General features: G+C 42.7%; 1 long non-coding RNA gene across 1 annotated transcript in view; it reads right to left on the reverse strand.

Annotated features, from left to right (window-relative positions):
- Positions 1 to 1,025: 1,025 nt before the first annotated feature.
- LOC105854064 overlaps positions 1,026 to 17,248 on the reverse strand; it is a 165,951-nt gene continuing 149,728 nt past the window's right edge. Inside the window, exon 3 of the long non-coding RNA XR_001145790.1 lies at positions 1,026 to 1,749. This is a non-coding gene — a long non-coding RNA (uncharacterized LOC105854064). The remainder of the gene's footprint in view (positions 1,750 to 17,248) is intronic.

Genomic DNA, 17,248 nt, shown 5'->3' on the forward strand with positions numbered 1-17,248 from the left:
ATATATAAAATCATAACATACTCCTAAAACTATAAAACATTCCAATAATAACTGGGCATATCAAGGATGGAGAAAATGCAGATAAGAATCAGGTCTCTGCCCCTGAAGAGTGTACAGTCTACTAGAAAGCAATAAAATGTATAAACAAAGGCACCTGGGTAGTGCTGGCTGATGGGCTGCAAAGGAATATATTTAGCCAGTAGATAAAGAGCAAATGGTGGGTCCTATCTGGGGGTTGCACTTCACAGAATGCTTTAATTCCTAAGCCTCTGTGCTTGGGCTAGGAATTTAGCAGGGTTTCACTGATAAGAACCTGAGTAACACATTTGTCATGTCCAGAAATAATGGAATTGGGACTTGACCCAGGCATGACTACAAGACTCCCTGGAACCCTTCTGGACTGAGGGAACAACATTAAGAATGAGTGCAACAGTAAGAAACGGGGGTGGGTTTAGAACATCGCTGTGTCTTCACATTTTGACAGTAGAAGGTCAGCAAAGTGTATCCAAAAAGCAATTTTCAATTCAATTTAGTAGGTACAACACCATAGTAAGCATGGCATCTCTTACCTGAGGAGGACAAAAAGGTGCCTGTATGTCAGGTGAGGAACAACCTCCAGTCTCCACCCTTGAGAATCTACCGCACCCCTCCCAGCAGTGGAGGGGTCTGCATGTGGCCAGCCTCTTGCGGCTGCACTGGCCAGAGTACCCCAGCACTTAAGCCATCCACACGGAGCTGTGGAAAGAGGCAGAGTGCAGAAAACATGCTCTTTGGATGCTGTAAGCTTTGGCTTTAGTGTGACGCATGTCACATCATATCCTGGTCAGAGCTGGTCACAAGGTCCACCCTAAGTAAAGGTGACTTCTTGTATGCCCAGATGAAAATGGAGAGAGGCTTGGTGAGCAAGGAAGATAATTTGGTTTTCAAAAAACAAGGCAGTGATAATCTAGAATATGCTTTGTATGAATTTATTTTATATAACATGTATATCATAACATATATAAAATAGCATGCATGTCATATGCTTGTGTAACATGTAGATATATACATAAGTGATATGCATAGATACACACAAATATAAAGTATATATATTTGCAACTAAAATCAATATAAAGTATGTAAATGGAAGGAACAGACGCTTGTGTCACATAGCTTCTGCTATGAGCACAAACGTTCCTCGTAATTGCATAAAATACCCGTAGAATGTTAAGTCAACAACTGCAAATGTCTGGTCTTGAAAGAGCTGCCCACACCACTAGGAAGAGGCTGTCCAAGGACGTGTCACATCAGTTGGAGGAGATGCTGAAGGTACCCACCAGTCACAGAGTGACACACAGGGAGAAGAAGTGTCCGAATATTTCACAATGACAGTGGCTGACTAGGGACGATGGGGTTGGGCAGAGAGAGAGCAAGTGCAGATACAGGGCTCCCTGACAGACAGGGTGGAGCAGGAGGTTGAGGCACTTGGGCACCGAGGTGAAAGAAACCAGTATGTGAGGGTAAGAGGGAAGGAGCAGGGCACAACATGAGAAAACAAGGCGAAGCATGTGGGGTCCCCGAGGAAGATGCCTGGAGGAGGTGCTGAGCCCAGGACAGCCATGGGCATGGGGTGTTGACAATGAAAAAGAGAACAAAAGTCTAAAAGTGCATGTAAGTTACTCAAATTCCTAACTTCTTTGCTTCTGAGTGCAAGCGATGCAGAGGAGGGCAGATCTCCAAGTTCAGTGGGCTGGAGGTCAGGTGGCATTCCTGAGGAGCAAAGACAAAGGATTCAGTCAGACAGGGCTGCTTTAGAAACTGTATCGGAAACCTCTGGGGACAGATGCCCAGCCCCATCTCAGACAGCAAGGGCTGGCTGGGCTGCTTCTGCTCTGCTCCTTTATCTATCACAGGATTGAATAAATTGGTGCTTGTCTCTGACTAATTTAATTTGCATAATGCCCTCCAAATCCATCCATGTTGTCACAGCTTGCAAGGTTGTAGTTTTCATAGCTGCGCAGTAGTCCACCGAGTTTGGGTATCACCCCTTTGTCACCCACTCATTTGCTGTTGGGCATTTAGGTTGCTTCCACTGCTTGGCTGACACAGTGCCACCATGACTGTAGGCATGCACTTGTCACTGTTTCAATTACTGGGTTTTTTGGACTCAAGTAGACACTAGCAGTGGAATTGATCACAAGATAGACCTATTTATAATGCTTTGGATTGTCTTGGGGGGGTTAAATTAGTCTATATTTCCACCAACCATGTAGGAGGGTTTAATTTTCCTCCACACTTTCTCCAGCACTGGCCATTTCTGGATTTTCTAATACGGGTCAGTCTCCCAAACGTGAGTTGTAGCTTAATGAAGTTTTGATTTGTGTTTTTCTGTGTGCCTATTTGCCAATTCATATGTCTTTTGGAGAAGCGTCTATTTAGCTCTTCTACATTTTTCACTGGGCTCTTTGTTGTTGAGTTGTATGGGTTATTTTAAGATCTTGGGTATTAGCCCCTTGTTGAATATATGATGTGAAAATATTTAGTCCTATGCAGTAGGGTATCTTTTCATTTCAATGATTGTTTCTTTCACTCTGAAGAAGCTTTTAAGTTTGATGTAGTCCATCTGTGTTTATTTCTAATTTTGTTTCCCTCACTGTTGGAGTCCTGTCCTCAAAGACATCCTTTAAGACAATGTCACAGATTGTTTTGCCTGTTTTCTTCTGTTTTTAATGGCTTAAGTTCTGACAACCAAATCATTGATCCATTTGAAATGAATGGTTGTGTATATGTGAGATAGTGATGTGGGTTCTTTATTGCGGCTGTCCAGTTTTCTCATGCCGTTAGTCGAACAGGCTTTTCGTTTTCTGTTGTATATTCTTGACACCTTTATTAACTGTCCATATAAATGTGGGCTAATTTCTGTCTTAATTCTGTTCCACTGATCTGTGTGTCTATTTCAATGCCACTACTGGATTGTTTTGGTCAAAGGCATAAGGCCCATTCATAGCCTAGATATGTGCTGGGTTAACCAGCTATACACTGACCGTTCAGGAGCTTCTTTCCCAAACTAGCTGTTTTGTAGGACTCAAGTCTGTGATCCCAGCATCCTACCATCCCTGCTCTAACTTTTATACCCCAAATCAATGCAAAGGCCAAGTTCTCAAAAAAAAAAAAAAAAAAAAGGGACCAGCTAAAGGTGCATATGGGTATATTGGCACACTGCGTCTGTGTCTGCTCTCCCTGAACCAGCTTACCATTTCTTTGATAGGGTCAGTTCTTTTTATCTTAAGGCTTCAACTGTAAAAAACCACCTGTCTTAAAATGTTGAGCATAAGCCATTTTCCAAGGTCCCAAGTCTTAATTCTTTATACCAGAGGTCACAAATTCAAGCAAAATCACTATGTGAATTGGCAGGTCATTAAATATATGGCATAGAAACAATTGGGAATATGAATAGAGAGACTGTATCTTCTTTAAGCTGACTCAAAGGTTGGCAAAACAGACTATGCATCTTTTCAATAACATCCCATCGGTAACTTAAAATCAGTCATTCTGAGAATATTTACCACAGAAAATGGCAAATGGTACAAATCTTTTTTTTTAACCTCTCAGCATATCACTGGAAATAGGTAAAGCATTCCTAGATCCCCCAATATTAAGAAATAGACATTTGATGTATTTGTGAACACTTACTGTAACGCAGACATGATGTTAACTACCATGGTGGCAAATGAAACCATTGCGTGGGTGGCTGCATGAATCACTGCCTATGCCAGGGCGTCACACACTCATCTCTAGGTCTGGATTTGGCACCTACAATAATTGAGCAAATCTCAAAGGAACTTGAGTGTTCAATCCCAAATGATTGCCATTCATTACAGGTGGTTCCTTTAACATCCTTGAACATATATGAACATTATCATAGGTGAAAAGTCACTGTAGAGATGGAAAAGTCAATTGTGAGGCTGGATAGAGAATCATTCTATCTGTTAAATCAGTGGTTTAACAGTGGTTCAAGAGAGTAATGACATAGCCCTATGTGCATAATAAAATGCTTTGTAAAGCAGTGGGCAGAGAATATTTACTGTTATATGTGTTTGTATATATGGGTATATGAACAGATAAAGACATACCTAGGAAATGGGATGTCCTTACAGGAACAAGGGAGGGTGAAAAGTGGGACACTAATTCATTTTACTTGAATCAGAAGAAATTGCCAGCTGCTCTGGTCAGGGTTTGACATCAGAGGTCATAAATATTCTGCCCTCTCAAGGTGCAGACGGTTCTCTTAGAAACACCTGATTGCTCTAATTTTCAGTCTGAGCATCTGCCACCTCTCAGCACCTCTCAAATGCAGCCCGTTTACTTCACATTTCCAGTTTGAGCTTCCTGCCAGCATCCCTGATGACAATTCATCCTATCTAGGCTTAGGGGTTGTTGTCTGGCTTTGCACTGTAATGTAAGCAGGTTAGAAAGAAGAGAGCATCTCTGCAGGTTAATCACTGCTACACTGAGACACGGGGTGACACTTAGCTCATAACCTGTAATGTAATGGGACTATAATCTCCTGGTCACTGCTCTTTAGTGCCTTGTTCCCCAAATGAGAGGGGAGTTTTATAAAGCTTCATTATAAAAAAAAAAGAGAGAGCAAGAAACCATATACAAAAATGTCTAAAATGCAATGACATTTTTAAGACAAATTTAATTGTGCTGGCTTCAGTCTCTCTTCATGGGTAGTTCTTTGAAATGCAGAGTAAATGTTTCTCATCCTTCTTTGTTTATGGTATAGATAAAATTTAACAGCTAGGTCACCCCATAATCTGCTCATATACCTTCATAAATTTTCTGTCTTTATCACTAGCAGAACAGTATCCTCATCAACTTTCAAATGGAAAGCAGGCCAGGATAGAAACAGAGGGTGAGATCTCAGTAGACTGGGTACTTTGAGATGAGCAGGCTCTCAAGTAAGCCCACATATTTATGTAATGCACTTACAAGGTTGTTTGGAAAATATTCACCCTCCGGGTTCATTCATGGAAGCCAAACATTGGGACTCTACTGACACTGTAGACTTGGTTTAAAGAAGTCTGTTTGTTTTAACCTAAATAAGATGTAGTTTCTTTGAGAGAAAGAAAATTACTGACCAGGATGACAGGGCTGATGGAGAGAGCACATGGCAGTAAACTTTGAGGGGATACTGGGCATCTAGATAGCTTAGCTAATGATCTGAATTCGAAGAGTCTGAGTAGTAAGATGATAGTCACAGATCTGACAGTTTTGCTTAGGTAAAGCTAAGCTCAGTTTCTCCTACACATTCTTAAGTCTTGCTTTGAAACTTCATCTGGGAAGCCTTTTCCCGGGGGGATGTCTCTGCTATGTGCTTGCCCAGTGCCCTGTCATATTTGTCATAATTGCTTGCTTAGTGTCTCCTTTCAACAGTCCCAGAAGGTCTGGGGTCTCCTCTGAGTGGCACATCTTTGTATTCAAAGACCCAAGAACAGGGCGGGGCATGCTGGGCTATTAAGTATTTATAGGATGCATATAAGATGCACATTTACTGGTCCTGGCCCTCACTGCTCCAAATTATCTGAAATTTGTCAGCCTCTGCTTTTCTTTGTATCTAATTACATGTCATGTGCCCTTACAATGGACCTGAACACCAGGGACAGCCTGTCACGATCTGTGGGATTATGGCAGGTCACTTGATTTTTAGGCTTTCATTTCCTCATTTGCATATATGGGTTTGCACTTGATTGGATCATAGTGAATGACTGAAGTATAAACAGACATAAGAGATTCGGGGCTGTTGAGGTTAGGATATCCATTCAAGAAATAGCTATTGACTACCTTCCACATGCCAGACAGTGTCTAGCCACTGGGGATGCAGTAGAGAAAAAAATGAAAATAATCCTTATGGAGCTTGTATGTTGGTGAGGTGAGACCATACACAAACAAGCAAGTAGAAAGTATACAAGGCAGCTCACAAATAGTGTGGAGAAAATGGAACAGGAAGGGAAAGAAGATACAAGATTGTGATAAAGGGCTCAGGTGCGGCTGTGATTTCTAGTAGAATGGACAGAGAACTTTGTCCACAAGAAAATAACTTCTGATAAAAGACTTGGAGTGATGGGGAGTTACCGATATACTTGTCTAGTCTAAGGAGTGAACCTAACAGGTGCCCCTAGGTCATTTACTGAATGAAGGACTGTGAGGAGAGCAGCTCTGTGGGTAGGGCTATGGTGAGGGTAAGATCAGGAGGTGGAGTTTAGACATGTACTTTTGGAATCGTTAATTGATAAAGTGGACATGTAAGCAGTCGGGCATATGATTGGGAGCTCAGGGGCAAGCTCTGAGCTCCAAGAAATAAAAAGTTAACAGAGGGAGTATGACTATTCAGAGTGAGGCCTGGGCAGTTTGGAAGTCAGGACAATGCGAAAAGCAAACTTGCATGAACCAACAAAGGAACAGTTGGTGAGGCCAAGGCAGACTTGTGTTTGAGAAGCTGGCAGAGGCAGGAAGATGCCCCTGTGAGGGACCAGGAGACGGGTACCATGGAGTGAGTGGTAGAGGAGAAAGCTGACATGGAGTGGGTTCAAGAGAGAATGGGAGGAAACGATTCAAGATAGTAAATTTGGCAATATTTGTAATGTTTGCTATAAAAGGAAGCAGCTTCCTGTTGGACAGCCTGGTGCCCTTTCTCATGGGACTAAGCCATAGCTGGCCGCAAAGGTCCCTAAAGGCAAATCCAAGGGAAGGTTGAGCAGCTGTAGACCTGGCTGCTGCTCACTGCCTCAAACTCCCGGTGATGTAAAGCACAAAATGACTCCAGTCTTTCTACCCTCCAAACATCACCCGAAAATATCTCCTTGGCTCTAACCAGAAAAATGTAAGGAAGAGATTTCTTGAAAACTTGCTTCAGCCTAAGCAAGTGCCACTTTCCAGCTCCCACAGCACACACTGCCAGCTTGGGAACCAGCTACAGCTCTTAAAAACACGGTGTTAGCAACTTCCAGAGAAATACAATAATTGGTCACACTTCCCCACCCCACCAACAAAGGAAAACATGACAACCCTTTCCCCGTATGAGCGACACTGAGGCCCTTTTTTGGGAGGTTCATGCTAGCTGTTAACTGTATACTCAAGACATAGCTATTATATAACACAAGAGAAAAATCTACATTAGCCAAAATCCTTATATTCATAAAATTAAGGAAGATGCACTCATGGGCTTTCAGCCTCTCTGCACTTGGTCACATTGCTGTAAGGTATTTAATTTCCCTCCCTCCAACTCCCTTTTCTAGATTCCTTTTTCCTTCAGCCAGCACCTCAGCAGAGAGATAAATCTGTCCTGTTTTCTATCTGTTGCAGATAATCAAGTGTCCCTAAGTTTCAATATATAGGACTACAAGTGGTTTGGGGCAGGAAGCTGGGAGCTGTGTGTGTACCTGGGAGACCCTGCCTTAGGTTCTCCAGTGACCGCAGACCAGATGGCACCAGGGTTGCAGAGCTTGAGGGTTGGCTGGAACAGGCTCTTGTCTCTCAGATGCTTTATTCATCTGATATTTAGCAGAAGCCTCAGTCCCTTGCTTGGTGCTGGACACTGACCTCAGTTCCTCACCTGAAGTTCCCCAAAGGGCTGTGTGAATCCTTGTAATGTGCCACCTGGCTCCCCCCCGCCCCCCGTGATAGAATGAGGAACAACTGAACCTGAGGTCACACTGTCATAGTAGTCTTGTCAGTACATGCAAGTCTCCAAGTCCCACACACACTCAAGAGGAAGGGAATTAAGCCCCACCTCTCACAGAGAGGGCATCGGCGATGGTGATGGTGCCTTATTACTGTAACCTGCCCAAGGGGTCATCCTCATCACCACCTCTCTGCTACCATGGCAGCTGCTATACAGCCCATGCTGGCCTCCACAGCCAGCGTGGTCACCCTAAGTGCTACGCGGTCACTCCTTTGGCTTCCCATTACGCAGGTGTGGAATCCTCACAGTTACCAGTGCCAATAGCCTCTGCCACCCTCAGCAGCTTTCGCCCCTGCCCACGCCCTTCTCCCCTGGGAGCCCATTGCTCGACCTCAGACTCTCTGACAGGTTGGGGCAGACCGTCCTGTGCTCTGGAGGCTCTTTATTCCTATGAGCTAGAATAAAAACTGGTCTCAAAATGTGACATTGTTGTCAGCAACTCTGAAGTAAAGCTCATTGGCAATACTGCCAAATCGATATATCAACACCAGTATGTGCCGCCTAGTGGGAAGAGCCGCACTGTGTCTGCTCATGTGCACTCGAGGCAGGAGCTTGTCTAGTCATGACGAGTAGAAAGTATAGCTCAAGGGCCGTGACCATCATGAGTTATGTTGACACTGTAACTAACACACTGAGTCTATGTTAAAGGGGGGTGCTTATGCAGGAGGACAAAGGGGTTCATTTGGCTTCAAGAACACCTGGATCTAGCCTGGTATTTACATAATTTCATTGGGCCTCTCTTCTACACTCAATCTGCTTTCCCTGAAAAAAGGCTGTTACAAAGAGCAGAGCACTGAAGTCCTATTAGCGGACTTACAGAACTGGGACCAGCAGGCCAGCTATTCTGCCATGTGTTAACGCTAATAAAATAGTCTTGCTTATTGATCTTTTTATTCCATTAAGCAGAAATGCCCCCAAGGACAATTGCAGAGCAAAAATGAACCAACCCAAGCATGGAAACAAATGGAGGACATGTAGATAAAACTTGTCATCCCAGCATCTGGACACAATAATGCAATGTCTTGGGATTTGGGGGTTTAGTTTTTACTGACATCTGTTTAATAAGGGAATTTCTTTATGCCTATCACATAACTTAGAAATATTTCTTTTTGATTGCAAGAGAGGTAATGGGTTTTGACAATATTTTATATTAAAATAGCAGGTGCCAAGAATGAAAATTAATCATGGTAAGTGAAATACTAGATGCAGGGAGAGGTATCCTTCAGTTTCCAATGGAATGTGGAATCCAGGTAGATCTGCCTTTGAGTCTAAGACTTAGCACTTGCTGTCTGTGCTAAGCTAGGCAAGTCACTGGACCTCCCTCAGGCTCTGGGTCCTAGACTCCCAAACATGCAGGATCTGGCGAAAGGGTGGGTAGTTCAGATAGTGGCAAGTCAGTGCTGCCTGCCTCCCAGCACAGGAGCCGAGGAGTGCTCTTCAGCGAGTGTGTCTTCCCCCTTTGGCTCTGCTCTTTTGACTGATTGACAGGGCAATCAGTGTGCTTAATATTTGGCTTCTTTCCTTCTTCCAGACACTGAAAATCTGAACTTCATGACCTCTTATGTCTTTGTATGACTATCTCTGGGCAATGCATTGTAAGCACAGTGATGTGTCTATTTGTGGTTGAAATTTTTAACTGTTTGTGTGGGACTTCCCAGAGCATGTTTTCACTCTAAAATGACAAATTTCAAGACGATGGCTTCTCCATCAACCTATCATTAAAGCAAAATGACACCAAAAAAGCCCCAGCAAAACCATGTCAGATATATAAGAATAATTAAGAAGTAACCTTTACTATTTTAATTTTTCAAGGCTGCGCCTTTAACCAATATAATTTAGACTATATTGGCTGATGCACAAGTGACTAGTTACTTTGACACCGCACACAAAAAATACCAGTCTATTGCATACGTCATTAGCTTAGGGATCAGGTGGTGGGTAGGAAGGAATCTATTCTGAAAAGTTAGCTGAAGAGTTGGGTTTTCTTTCCATATTATATACATTGACAAAACATTTGGTAGAACTTATGGTTGCAATAACTTGGGAGGCCAATCATGCACTAAATGAACCTACAGCAACAGGAAGGAGGTTGAAAACATAAGGTTATTAATATGTATTCATTTCTGGTAGCTGTTTTCAGCAAGGTATCAGAAGGGAAAAAGAATAAAGCAGAGAAAAGAATTGGTTAGAATTCAAACAAGAATGAAAAAAATAGGAGGGCTGCAATTTCAGAGATTGTTCAGTACAGTGGACACAGTTACCTCTTGAATTCAATAATGAAAGCTGGAAAAGAAAAACTGAAAGGTGCTTTGAATAACTGAAATTTACAGCAAGAATGAAATCCAGGGTATAGCTAGTATACGCTAAAAAAGTAAGGATAAATTAAAGTAGCCCCTTAATCCTTTCAGGGTGATAAAATGGTTTGGTGGAGGCAGTGGGGAGACTATGACTATGGCTATAGTTTCCTGCCAAGGTCTCAAGTCACCTTCAGCTGAATGGGGAGATAAAGAAAGGCAGGTCCTTAGCAGGAAAAAAAAGGATACCGGGTATGAGAATGGGTTTAGAGATAAACTTGAGTGTAATTATTGACAAGTGGAAAGCAGTGGAATCAAATATTGCTAAGAAACAGTCTCGAGACAGTGAGTTCTCTGCTACAAGGACCACTGGTCTAGACCCAAGGAGATGGGGCTCAAGACAACCTGTGGGCCGAACCCCAGCTCCCACGGTAGATCTGACCAAAGTGGGTCATGGCAAGTGAAGTGCATCCCCGAATGGAGAGACAATTCATGGGGATATGGACAAGGGCTTTTCTTGGAATAGTTCCCTCCCCCAGGTGGGATGGCAGGACAGCCACAAGTTAGATTCTGCTGCTTATTCCCATTGTTCCACCATCAAATGAGGGTGCTTGTTGCAATTTATCCTGTTACTGGTTTCATTCTTGTCTATTGGGTACACTGGGGAGCGAGGGGTTCAGTAACCTAATGCTGTGACTGGAATGGGGACTTTGGTCAGTTTTCCTTAGGGAGATACTAGGAGTTTGTATTCCTGAAGCAGGAGGACACTGTATTTTAGTATACAGTGCCATACAACTCCAGACCTGAGGAAAGGTGAGAATCTGCAGAGCTGGCAATGGGAGGAACATTACAGGAGGCACAACCTTTATAGAAAGCAAGATGCTGAAGTAGGAGATATTTCATGGAGCAGAAGGAATTGGCAACTAGGAAAAAGACAAAAAACAAAAACCAAAATCTGCCCATGAGAGGATTTCTGATGCACAACAGAAGCCAAGGTAACACGTAACAGACACCTGTTATTCCAGTGAGCGACACCACCTCCCTGAAGTGTCTGCCCCTGTGGCAGGAGAAACTACTGTTGGAGCTGATACTTTGCTCACTCTTTGCAATTACAGGGACTCAGACATTCATAAACTCCCACAAAGTGATCTGGTCACCTGGTGGCAGGACAGGAAAGCCTCCACACCAAATGTGGACTCAAATGGGGACTTTGATAAAACAATGCAAGCTTTTGTCTGACTCAAGTCAGAAGGATAATGAACCCCACCACCAGAAGGGACATTGAAAGCGGGTGAAATATGATGCAATCAATGCAATGAAACCAAGAGTCAGAGTCTAGTACTCCCCAATATTTGTTCCCATAAAGTATGATAAATTTAGCATAATTTAGTAGCTAAATCATGTTGGCTAAGGACTGGCATCTTCACTAATTTTCTAACAAATCAGGCAGTCCTTATGGTAACTGATCATTCATTAGCAGAATATTTTACTGAGTAGCCATTGTGCTGTTTCTGTGCGGATGGTAGGGAACTTCTGGATCTGAACACACTGTACTAAATGTGCTTTCAGTGGTCTTTATCGGCTCTCTGGTCAGGTTTGGGGTTTAAATGTCACACAGTGAGAATCTCTAATCCATGTCCCTTGCTTAGTAGATCTGTCATCTCCAGACTTGGGCATCCTGCTGCTCACTGGGCATGTCCATTGGGATCTCTGTTGTCTAGAACGGTGCCCACTAGAAATCTCTTCATCCTCCAGCTCACCTTAGCTGACTCCTCTGTCTTACTAGCATGGCCAAATGAAAGAAAAGCTAACAAGGATACTTCCAAGGCAGAGCCAACCCATCAGTGGGTCCCTTGGACCCACTGCCAAACTGACCTGTCTGCCCATCCCCTGCTCGCCCACGTCTACGCTGCATTGTGGACTCAAATGGGGTCTAGTCTGCCTTCACTCGACTAGACTCTTCACTGCTGTCCCAGTCCCTGCCTTGGACTCAGAGACTCTTTTCCACAAAGGAATCAAGGTGTTCTTTTAAAGCTGTGACCAAGTTCACATCACTTCCCTGAATAAAGCTCCCCAGTGGTTTTCAGATAAGTTCAGGATCAACTCTAATCTCTCTCCTGTCCTAGAAGCCCTCCAAAAGGGAGCCTCATTGGAGAACATGTCTTACTAGTTCCCTTCAAATTGACTGCTGTGGAACCTATTTGTTGGCCTTGGTTTCTATCTTGTGTCTCTGTAATTGCACATTTCTTTCTCATCTACAGGGTTCTTCCCTCATCCTCTCTTGTTGTAGAGCTCAGCTCCAGCATCACCCTCAGTGTCTTCCCAGGCCATGTCAGCCGCCTTTGTCCACCTCCTCATCCCAACTTGGTCTCTAGTCCTCACTCTAATTCTCCAGAGAATGTATCACTCTTGGAAATTAAACTTATTACAGCACATTTATTTCCTCAGTTTTGGCCTCCACTAAAACTGTCTTACACTAGGGACTTTGTTCTGTTTTTCTGCTGTATTTCTAATATTAAATAATGCTTGACACATCGAAGACCCTCAATAAATGAAAAGATGACTTATTCAGCTGTCTCAAATGTGGCAGGATTTTGCATATGCCTATCACCAGAGAACTGATCATTCTGCATGAACTTGCAAGAACAGAAACCTCGTGTATAGCAAATATTCTTTCCCCTTCTCTAACCACTCTCCCTTGCCTTACTCCAGGCAGCTAGTTTCAACTCAGAGCAAGGTGTTCATTTCAGCCATTACAGAAAAAAAGACAAAACAAATGTAGGAATTTTTGTGAAGTGTTGCATAGGGAGAATAATTTCCTTTTTCATCTCCCTCCCTCCACTTACCTGGAAATCCACATTTCTCTTTGCAAGTTAAGTTTGTAATGCATATGGCTTTTTAAAACTTTGCTCATGCTGAGATTAGAATAAAGCACCATCACTTCTCATTCCTTTAACACTGAGGCAGAAGTGTTGTTCCTTAGCAAATCATGTGGCTGATGCTGTGGGAGGATGGAGAAGGGCTTTATTCCAGGTTGACCCTTGACAAGTGTTATTGCTGGAACTGGAGCCCTTTCATTCCCACTGAGTTTTCCACTACAACTAGGATTAAGTCCAAAGAATATTAGCCTAGAAAATGTCAGCCAGTAAGCAGATGGAGAACTCTAAAACAACTCCCAGTATCAATGAGATGTTGTCAGGCATCTTTCAGTAAACCCAAAGATGCCCTGCATATGTTCATTGAAAAAACTGACTGTGCAGGTCACTGTTAACAAGTGACTGTTGTTCATTCGAGCTTCTGGGTAGTTGAGTCTCAGGCTGATAGCCCAATGAGTCTGTCAGTGGGTTATGTGGAGTCACAAAGGTCTAGGTATGGAGTCAGATCAGAACGAGACCCACATAAAATGTATTACATCCAAATAATGAAGATAGAGTTGTGGGGGCCTTCAGGCTCACCCCTTTCTCACTGAACATTCTCAGACAATTATATTCCATTTACACCTTTCTATGGCTCCATGTTGTGTACAAAATAGGGATAATAAAACAACTTAGCAAGTTCCCACTAGATTACACTGTGTAACAAGTAACCTCACTCGTGTGTATGGTTCTGCATGACAAGTGTTGCTCAAATCCAGGCTAAAGTGCATCCTGTGCCTGGAAAACAGCACACTTGTGACATTTAGAGCAAGCAGAGGATGGAGCCAGTGGACCAGAGCCTTTGTGAATGTGTGTTCTTTCTTGGAAGCACAGGTATTTGGAAGAAATAAATCAACCTACCATATAAGGGACATCTCCATAGAATAATGATTAAATTCTTATTAAATGTTTAACCCATTGTAGCATGTCCTGAAATGAGTAGAGATGAAGACAGAAGAGCTGAACGCGGCACCCCCCTGTCCCGTGCCGGAGTGGCTGTGCGAGCTGCAGTGGGTGGTGGCCCAGGGATGTCCCAGGCAGCAAGACACGCTGCAGCACGCAGGGCTGAGCCCGGTAAGCCACGGCCACGGGGGTGGTGTGGAGCTTGCTTTTGCACTGGTGAAGAGAGACCTGCATGCTGAAGTATCATCACTCATAAAAGTGCACTCTACGCTTGATATCCTGTGCATCTGAGTGTCCCCGAGCTTCATGAGATAAGCTTTTCAGAATAGCTAGATCTGGAGAATCTGGATTTTAGCAATTTTTTTTTTTATCTTCACAATTATCACCTGTCATCTCAGTATTCCTACTTACGTTCCCCCTCGTTTCTTACTTAATATCTCCCTTGTTATCTTTAAGTCTCTTCAGATATATGTTAACATGTCACTATACTTAGTCTATAGGTAAATAGGTCTTTTCCCAAATCTTGATTAGTCAGAATGGTTAAGATTGAATTACAGGTTTAGTGAAAATATACCAAGGTGGAAACAAAAAGGTATTCTTTCATTGAGTCTACTTGTATAGCATTTCCCCCCCCAACAAAAGCTCATGTTTTCTATTTCTCTGTCAGTACTTTGTGATATCCAGAGCCGTTGAAGTTCATTATGCTGAACAAGTATTCTTCATCCCATACCTGCTAGTGCTGCTCTGAGTCACAACTAGCAGGCCAGCCGAGTCCTTGCCTGTGTCGGCCCCTTCCAAACCATTGTGCCCCAGCCACCCACTCCTACTCTGCACCTGTTCCTGCCTTTTCTGACTCAAGAGACCCTAGTCCACCCCTCCTGTTGTGGACTGAATGTTTGTGTCTCAAAAAGTTCATACACTGAGATCTTAAGCTCGGTTTGATGATATTTGGAAATGAGGTTATGACGGTGGGCCTTCATGCTGGGATTACTGCCAATGAGCTGTCTCTCTCTCCACCCCTCAGCTTTGTGAAGATTGAGAAGATGTCTGTCCGAAATCATGAAGCGGGCCCTTGCCAGGAGCTGAACTGTTGGACACCTGGACCTCAGACTTCCCACCCTCCAAAACTGTGAGAAAATTTATTTTTACTGTTTACCTTGAAAGCTGATAATAGATCTGAGATACTGGGGTGAAGGAGGAAGAGAACATATGGACTATGGATGCATGGTGGTAGGAGAAATCTATACTGTCAGAAAATTAACACGGATGTAAAACAATGGTACTTAAATTACCAATCAAATTTTTGCTGTTTCATGTGGTAGCCTGAACAGATTAGTATAACTCCTTTCTATAATTAGAGAGTGTGAGTTTTATGACACTAGAAAAATGTCAACATTTAAGGATGGGGCAAAACATAGAATGAATCTGAAAAGACACAACTTTATAAAAAATGTTGTATAATTTCAAAAAGTAGGTAACTGAGGATCTCCGAGCCATACCTAGGTGAGCCCTTTCTACAAAATAAACTCCATGAAGCTGTATAAAACTGTTGGAAACAACAAATCTGTTGCTCTGTAAAACTGACAAAAAGCAGCCAACAAGTTGAGAAGTATTTACCCTTAGAGAAACTGCTACAAGTACAGATGGGATCAGTGAGAACCCCTGGCTTTCTGGCGGGGCCATTCCTAACCCCCCCCCCCCACACACACACACACATAGTTCACCAGGGCAGTAGATTTGTCATTGTCATTTCACTGAAAAAGTGGGCATACTTGATTTGGGAGGCAGGGTAGAAGGGGTGGGGGCCAGAAGTGGTGAACTTGATTTAAAAAAATAAGCAAATACAGATTTCCTAACTTTGCGGCCCTGCATGGGGAAATGGCAGCTGTCTAGCAGAGACTGCAAGTGAGAGTCACAGGAAGGCTGGACAAGTGTTCTGTCCACCCGGAGGCGATATGGGGAAAGCCTATAAAATAGAAAAGTGCATGCAAGACCTGACTTGAGAACAGATTGAAATTTGAATGAACATTGAATGGACAGAGGCTACAGAAGCTTTGAGGCTGGGAGTCTGTGAGCACAAGTTTTGCTAGCTCCGCATATGCAGGGACAGCCTTGAAAGTAAGAATCAATATCTAAGCCCAGACATCGAAATCTACATACTGTAGTGAAGACAGATTTTGTGGTTTAATTCCAAGAAAAATCCGAATTCAGATTTGACATAATGTATGATTTTCAGTAAATAAATAAAAGGTATGTGAAGGAAAGTTTCCGAAATAATATTGAGTGGGCTCAGATGCTGAACTTGTCAAAGAATTACCAAAGACTGTGAGGTACATTCATTGAGTTAAAGTAAATGATACTTGAAGAATTACAGAAAATATGATGACAAGGAGCTTCACAGGGTGGGGCCGGGGTGCTATTAGGAAAAGAAACTAAAGTTGACACGCACCATAACAGATATGAAAGCATACTAGATTATCTCAGTAGCAAATCTGATATAAAGTCAGTATATAAGAAAGAAGGTAAATAGAAATTAATAAGAGGACTAGTGAGGTAGAGGAAAGTGAAGAATTTCAGAGACTGAGTCATGCCTATGTGAGTGCAATGAGTGACGAAAGAAGGACAAGAGAGAAAGTGGCAGGAAGTTTTCCCAAAAATGTGGTTGAAAAATTATTCATGAGCCAAGAAGCTTAAAAAACACCAAGTGGTATAAATATACAAACAACTTGAAGCAACATAGTCAAAGAAGATCCTGGAAAAACGACTCATCACATCCAGGGGACAGCAGGGACGGCGACGCAACATAGTCAAAGTGCCGATGGAGGGAGAAGAGATCACGCCAGGACTCTCCGTCTGGTACAGCATCCTTCAAAAATGGAAAAGTTTGGGGCTAGCCGATCTGCTTCTCCACAAATAAAAGATGCCCTTAATACTAAAAAGAAAGGACACCCGATGGGAACTCTAACCTACACTGGAAGCTGTGCTGTGTAGATCAGAACTGAGAGTAGATGTTTCATCTAAAATGTCCCATTTGGAGACATAATTAACAGGAATGACTCAAGAAAAAAGTTATTTTTAAAAAATACGTCTCTAACACTATTTTAAAGTTTGTAACATGGGTATAAGGTCTATGACAACAGTTGTACTAGCCGGGGGTAGGTGGTACATAGAAATGGAGAGTGTCATGGCAATACTGTTACATTTTCTTGGAGTTATTAGCTTCAACATAAAGCAGATTGTACCAGGTTAAATAAGTATATATTGATCTCTACAACAACTAAGGATATATAAATAAAAAATAGACAATAGTATTCTAACAAGTATTTATAAATACAAAAAGGAAAGAAGAAAAAGAAATAATGATATGAGATGCATAGAATGACAAATGAAAACTCAACCATGCAAATATC

This window comes from Condylura cristata, unplaced genomic scaffold, assembly GCF_000260355.1.
Source record: "Condylura cristata isolate star-nosed mole 26May11 unplaced genomic scaffold, ConCri1.0 scaffold00025, whole genome shotgun sequence".
NCBI classification, from domain to species: Eukaryota; Metazoa; Chordata; class Mammalia; order Eulipotyphla; family Talpidae; genus Condylura; species Condylura cristata.